Source organism: Stenella coeruleoalba, assembly GCF_951394435.1.
Source record: "Stenella coeruleoalba genome assembly, chromosome: 20".
Lineage (NCBI taxonomy): Eukaryota > Metazoa > Chordata > Mammalia > Artiodactyla > Delphinidae > Stenella > Stenella coeruleoalba.
The window spans coordinates 57,476,809-57,484,493 of record NC_137166.1 but is presented as its reverse complement, the minus strand read 5'-3'; positions in this window follow the sequence as shown (position 1 = coordinate 57,484,493).

The following is a 7,685-nucleotide window of genomic DNA, read 5'->3' as shown; positions in this document are numbered from 1 at the left end:
AAATATCTAGTAATAAATTTAACCAAGGAAGTGAAAGACTTCTAGTTTAAAAACTATAAGACACTGAGGAAATAAATTGAAGATGACACAAACAAATGGGAAGATATACCATGCTCATGGATTGGAATAATCAATATCATGGAAATATACATACTACTCAAAGCAATCTACAGACTCAGTGCAATCCTTATCAAAATACCAATGACATTTTTCACCAGAACTAGAACAAATATTTCTAAAATTTGTATGGAACTACAAAAGACCCCAAATACCCAAAGCAGTCTTGAGACAGAAGAGCAAAGCTGGAGGTATCATGCACCCAGACTTGAAACCATACTACAAAGCTATCATAACCAAAACAGTATGGTCTTGTCACAAAATCAGACACATAGATCAATGGAACAGAGTAAAAAGTCCAGAAGTAAACCCACAGTCATATGGTCAATTTATCTATGACAAAGGAGGCAAGAGTGTACAATTGGGAAAGGACAGTTGCCTCAATAAATGGTGGTGGTAAAACTAGGTAGCTACACGTGAAAGAATAAAACTAGGGGGCTTCCCTGATGGTACAGTTGTTAAGAATCTGCCTGCCAATGCAGGGGACACAGGTCTGAGCCCTGGTCCAGGAAGATCCCACATGCCACGGAGCAACTAAGCCCGTGCACCACAACTACAGAGTCTGCGCTCTAGAGCCTGTGAGCCACAACTACTGAGCCCACATGCCATAACTACTGAAGCCTGTGTGCCTAGAGCCTGTGCTCTGCAACAAGAGAAGTCACCACAGTGAAAAGCCTGTGCACTGCAACGAAGAGTAGCCCCCACTTGACGGAACTAAAGAAAGCCCACATGCAGAAATGAAGACCCAACACAGCCATAAATAAATAAATAAATAAATAAATAAATTTATTAAAAAAAAAGAATAAAACTAGACCACTTACACCACATATAAAAATAAACTCAAAATGGATTAAGGACTTAAATTTTTTTTTTCTTTTTTTTTTTGCGGTATGCAGGCCTCTCACTGTTGTGACCTCTCCCGTTGTGGAGCACAGGCTCCGTATGTGCAGGCTCAGTGACCATGGCTCACGGGCCCAGCCGCTCCGCGGCATGCGGGATCCTCCCAGACCAGGGCACGAACCCGTGTCCCCTGCATCGACAGGCAGACTCTCAACCACTGCACCACCAGGGAAGCCCCAAAGACTTAAATTTAAGACCCCCAAACCATAAAACTCTTTAGAAGAAAACATAGGCAGTAACCTCTTTGACATCAGTCTTAGTAATATTTTTTTGGATGTGTCTCCTCAGGCAATGGCAACAGAAGCAAAAATAAATAAGTGGGATCACATTAAACTAAATAGCTTTTGCACAGCAAAGGAAACCACCAACAAAATGAAAAGGCAGCCTACTGAATGGGGGAAGATATTTTCAAATGATATATCCAATAAGGGGTTGATAATCCAAAATATATATAGAACTCATACAACACTATATTTAAAATAAAAAAATTTTTTAAACGGGCTAAGAAGCAGAATAGACATTTTTCCGAAGAAGACATACAGATGGCCAACAGGTACATGAAAATATGCTCAACTTCATTAATCATGACAGAAATGCAAATCAAAACCACAATGAGATACCACCTCACGCATGTCAGAATGGCTTATCAAAAAGAAACAACAGGGCTTCCCTGGTGGCGCAGTGGTTGGGAGTCCGCCTGCCGATGCAGGGGACACGGGTTTGTGCCCTGGTCCGGGAGGATCCCACATGCCGCGGAGTGGCTGGGCCCGTGAGCCATGGCCACTGGGCCTGCGCTCCGGACCCTGTGCTCCGCAACGGGATAGGCCACAGCAGTGAGAGGCCCGTGTACCAGAAAAAAAAAAAAGAAACAACAGGACTTCCTAGTGGTGCAGTGGTTAAGAATCTGCCTGCCAATGCAGGGGACATGGGTTCAAGCCCTGGTCTGGGAAGATCCCACATGCCATGGAGCAACTAAGCCCATGCGCCTCAACTACTGAGCCTGTGCTCTAGAGCCTGTGAGCCACAACTACTGAAGCCCATGTGCCTAGAACCCACGCTCCACAACAAGAGAAGCCACTGCAATGAGAAGCCCACACACGGCAACAAAGAGTAGTCCCCACTCACCACAACTAGAGAAAGCCTGCATGCAGCAATAAAGACCCAACGCAGCCAAAAATAAATAAGTAAAATAAATTTTTTAAAAAGAAACAAGTGTTGACCAGAATGTGGAGAAAAGGGAACCCTCAAACACTGTTGATGGGGATGTAAATTGGCCCAGCCACTGTGGAAAACAGTATGGAGGTTCCTCAAAAAACTGAAAATAGAACTATCAATGGTTGAACAATTACACTTCAGCTTATTTGAAGAAAACAAAAACACTAATTTGAAAAGACATATGCACCCCTATGTTCATTGCAGCATTGTTTACAATAGCCAAGATATTGACAGGACCTAAGTTTATCAATAGATGAATGGATAAAGATGTGGTATGTATGTGTGTGTGTAGCTATGTATAACACACAAAATGCAATATCACTCAGCCATAAAAAATAAGAAATCGTGCCATTTGCAACAACATGGATGGACCTGGAGGGTGTTATGTTAAATGAAATAAGTCAGAGAAAGAAATACTATATGATTTTACCTCTATGTTGGATCTAAAAAACAAAAAAAAAAAAAATGAACAAACAAAACAGAAACAGACTCATAGATACAGAGAACAAACTCATGGTTACCAGAGGGAAGGGGGATGAATGGTTGGACAAAATAGATGAAGCAGTTTACAAGGTAGAAAATTCCAGATATAAAATGAATGTCATGAGGATGTAATTTGCACATAGGAAATATAGTCAATAATATTGTAACCAGTGCTCAAACATAGTAACTGGTCTTACTGAGGTGATCATTTCATAATGCACAAAAATAATGAATCAATGTTATACACCTGAACCTAATATAAACGTAAAAAAATAATGAATGAATGCAACAAAAAAGAAACCTCTCACAAATTTTCTTCTGTTGAGTGTTTTTTTCTATTCAGCTCAAAATACTTTTTCCAGTGTGTTTTTTGTTTTATTTTGGTTTTGTTTTTTTAATTGCTGTGTGTGTGAGGAGAGAGAGATGGAGAGGAGAGGGAAATCAAACTAATACAGAAGGGATCTTCTTTTATCTTATATAATGCTTCTACAAAAGTGCTATTGCAAATGTCATGCCTCTTTGTCCCTTATAAAATACTTCCCCGCACATTGTGAACTGCTCTATGCACTTTTATTCATTGTTACATTGGTGTTTCTCTCTAGTGAAATAAGTCAAGAAAATAAATATATAACGTTTGGGAAGGAATAAAGACTTTATCACTAACCACCTTAATTATTTCTTCAAATTTCATCTACACCTGACTCCTACTATGGAGACCCAATTTACAATTGCAATGCTTCCCTACTCCCTATACTTTTCTTCACCTCTATGTGGCTCTTCTTTTCTCTTTCCCTAAGACCTATTATTACCATCTAAGATACTATGTAATTTAACAACTTAGCACATTGCTTGTTGTGTGTTTCCCTTAACCAGAATGCAATTTCCATGAGGATGCATTTTTTTTACTTATTATGTTCTGTGCACTCATATATATCTAGGAATGTGCCTGACAAGGCACGCAATGAATATATGTTGAAGCACTGAACAAACATGAAAACTGGAAGTTCCTGTTCATTTGTAACATTGTTTGCTATTTTTTCCAACACTGCTTATTCCTGTCTCACCCAATCAGTTTCAATACCTTCAAGGGTTCTCAGGAATGGAAAGAAGTCATATTTTGGATTCAAACGCTGAATTGACTAAGAAAGATGGATAGGATATGCTCAGTTTTTTTCTTTCTTCTCTCAACTTTTAGATTTCAGTGTCTTCTGCTCCTTTTCCATTAGGATTTTTATTTCAAAAATAATTTCTTCCCTATCTGTTCTGCTCTCCTGTTAAGATATCTTTATTAATCACTTTTAGTAGCTTTCAGTGGTTGCATAGCTCACAAATGTTTTCCAGAAATGACCTCAAATCCCTTTGCAGACACTATTACTGCAATTACAGATGAAGTGATTAATCACCTTCCAGCAAAAAGATGAGATCATGACATTTCAAAACATTTACCCAGGGTTCAGAATCCCCCCCTTTCCACACCTGCAGCCACTGTTCTCACAGCAAACAATTGGGTTAGTAGATTTCTTTTTTTTTTCCTCCAGATAGGTTTCACATTCTCTTAAGGAATGTATTTCAGGAAATCTATGAAGATTATAGATTCATAGATTAAGAAATAATTAGGCGGGACTTCCCTTGATGGCACAGTGGTCGAGAATCCGCCTGTCAATGCAGGGGACATGGGTTTAATTCCTGGTCTGGGAAGATCCCACGTGCCGTGGAGCAACTAAGCCTCTGTGCCACAACTACTGAGCCTGCACTCTAGAGCCCTCAAGCCACAACTACTGAGCCCGCGTGCCTAGAGCCCATGCTCTGCAACAAGAGAAGCCACCACAATGAGTAGATCCCACATACCATGGAGCAACTAAGCCCATGCGCCACGACTATTGAGCCTGTGCTCTAGAGCCTATGAGCCACAACTACTGAAGCCTGCGTGCCTAGAGCCCGTGCTTGGCAACAAGAGAAGCCACCACAATGAGAAGCCTGTGCACCGCAACAAAGAGTAGCCCCTGCTCGCCAACTAGAGAAAGCCTATGCACAGCAACAAAGACCTGACACAGACAAAAATAAATAAATAAGCATTTTAAAAAATAATTAGGCTTTCTGAGGTTGAAATATTAAAAAATTTAGAGAGACAGATAGCAGACAAACAGACAAAAACAGGAAAGGAAAGACATTTGTTAAGGGAACCAGAGGCTATCACCACACTTGTCCACCTGCTTCAGGGCTGCTGGAGATTTTCGTTTCTCCTCCTGTTACCAACCCTTTATGAAAACATCTCTCACTTATCCCTAGTAAGCACACTGAACCTCACAGGTTTCACTCTAAAGATTTCTTCCTACAAGCATGTGATGAGCAGTAAGACAGGGAAGATGGGTTCCCAGATGCTGAGTTTGAGAATGATAGCTGCTGCTATGCATAAGTGCTTTTGGTGGTGTTCCTTTGTTTTGCAAAGGGGGGGGAGGGGCATGTGTTGTTAGCCAAAGTCTAGTATGTTTCTAAATTTCTCTCAGTTGTAAAAGTTAACATTCATTCTCATTCAGAGAAAATAAAGTCTCTTTTATTTTGCATTTATAGAAACAAATTTTATGTGAAGAAAAACATGTTACCAAACCAGGTCCGTTTGCCCAATGTGCAGCAAGCCAAATACTGAGATGTAGAGGTTTGCAGCAGAGAAAGGGTTTATTTTTATTTGTACAAGGCAGCCAAGTGAGGAGATTGGAGAACAAATACCAAATACACATTTCAGGAGATGGGGAACTTGGGCCATTTATGGGTGAAGAGTGTAGTGTGGTCAGTGGTATAGGGAAGGTGATTGGAGGCAGGAAAAGGTGAAATAATCATCGTTCTGTGCAGGCACAATGGAGCTACATGCTTTCAGGGACACGTGCAAATTCAGGAGGAGTTGGTATGAAACGTTTGGGGGAATTTGGGGCTGTAAAGTTGAAGGTCATTTATCAGACAACCAAGTCTATTCTGTGCATGCTTGGTTTGGCCACATTGGTTTCATCTATTTTCAGCCACTTTTGTTGTGTTACAAGCCAAGGTGTTTTCAACTAGCTGCTCCATTATCTCCTGTTCTGTCAGACAAGTTCAAGAATTTCTGTTAGTCACCAATTTCTGTTAACCCTATGGGGCACGGTTTCAGGATGGGTTTTTTAACCCTATAAGGAATAGTTTCAATACCCCATCTTTTTTTAAAAAATTTTATTTATTTGTTTATACAGCAGGTTCTTATTAGTCATCAATTTTATACACATCAGTGTATACATGTCAATCTCAATCGCCCAGTTCATCACACTACCCCACCCCCTGCCTTTTGATCACTACTCAGTCTTAAGGGAAGAGGGGCAATGACTACTCTGGCTACTTCCTGCAGAAGAGGCATAGGCCTGATATGGGCTTGAGGAATGAAACTGTTTCTTATTTGATTGCAAATACTCATGATTCCTTAGATGAGGCCAAGGTTTTTGTTCTGGTCCTTTATGTTCATATGGGTTGGGGTTTGGGGCTTAAACATATGAGACAAAGAGCAAGTAGATTTCTGACAAGAAGGAATATAAATCCTAGCAAGCATAAAACAACACCACCTAGTTAACTAATCCCTATAATACAGACCTTATTCCTGATGGGATCCATGAGCATATATTTCCTAAGAGACTGGATCCAGGAAAATAGTCCTGGAAACCAGTTTGGACCCAGTACTTCTGGGATATTTGCTGTAGCCAGTAGTCTGTTGCCTGATTTTGTCTATATGAGTTTCCACTTCAGCTTAGGCATTAATGTATACATGACAAGAGGTATTAGCAATAGCACAAACTTCACCCTGTTCAGCTAGTATATAATCTGGAGCTATACAATTATCTAGGACTACTTTGGCTAATGAGTCAGCTTTTTCCCAGAGTACATCTGAAGGTTTTTTTTTTAATTCATAATCATAGTGAAGTTCAGGATGGCCAAAACACTCATGACAGGCACAACCAAGGGGTCAGCATGATTACATACAGAAAAAGGTTTTAGATGACTTAGCCAACATCTAGAAAGATTGCCTGTTTTTCCCAATGTTTGAGAAATCTTAATTATTCTTCCAAACCTGGAAGGATAAAATCACAGAGGAAATATAGCAAAAGAAAAGAACACTCATTCTGGTGATCTAGTGAGCTAATTATTTGTTGCTTTGCCTTGGGGCATTACCTTCTGAAGAATTTTACTTTGCCAAAGTCACCACTGTAGCCATCCCACTAGGAGCATAGATATCCCCACAAAGATTTAGAGTTCCTCAGTCATAAATGTCAGGCATGCAGTTAGGTTAACAGTATATAAAGCCAGCAGACAATCCTATTGACTGAACAAGAGCTTTGGTACCATTCACCTTAATTTCTTTTAAAAAAAATTTTATTTATTTATTTTATTTACTTGGCTGTGTTTGGTCTTAGTTGCAGCACATGGAATCTTTCATTGTGGTGTGTGGGCTCAGCAGTTGCAGCACACGGGCTCTCTAGTTGTGGCGAACGGGCTTTAGAGTGCGCGGGCTTAGTTGGCCCATGGCATGTGGGATCTTAGTTCCCAGACCAGGGATCGAACCCACGTCCCTTGCATTGGAAGGCAGATTCTTAACCACCGGACCACCAGGGAAGTCCCTCACCTTAATTTCTTTCTCGTCACTTCCTTCTGAAAGCAACTTAAGATCTGTAGGGGTTCATTGCCCATTCAGAGAAGTCAGTATCGGGGATCTGGAACCAGCCAGGATTTGGATGATATTGGTCATGGTTTTCTTCAACAGCGTGGTTTCTGTTCCCTGTGTCGTTCCTTATGAGGTCTGGCCCAGCAAATATGGACCGGTCTTCTGGATGCTTAGTTTTCCAGTGTTTCAGTAGGACCCAGTCTCCAGGACGAGTTGCAGGGGAACTGCAACTTTTTTCCCACAACTATTTGTGGGAAATATTAACCTGCTGGAGGCAAACTTGTATATAGCA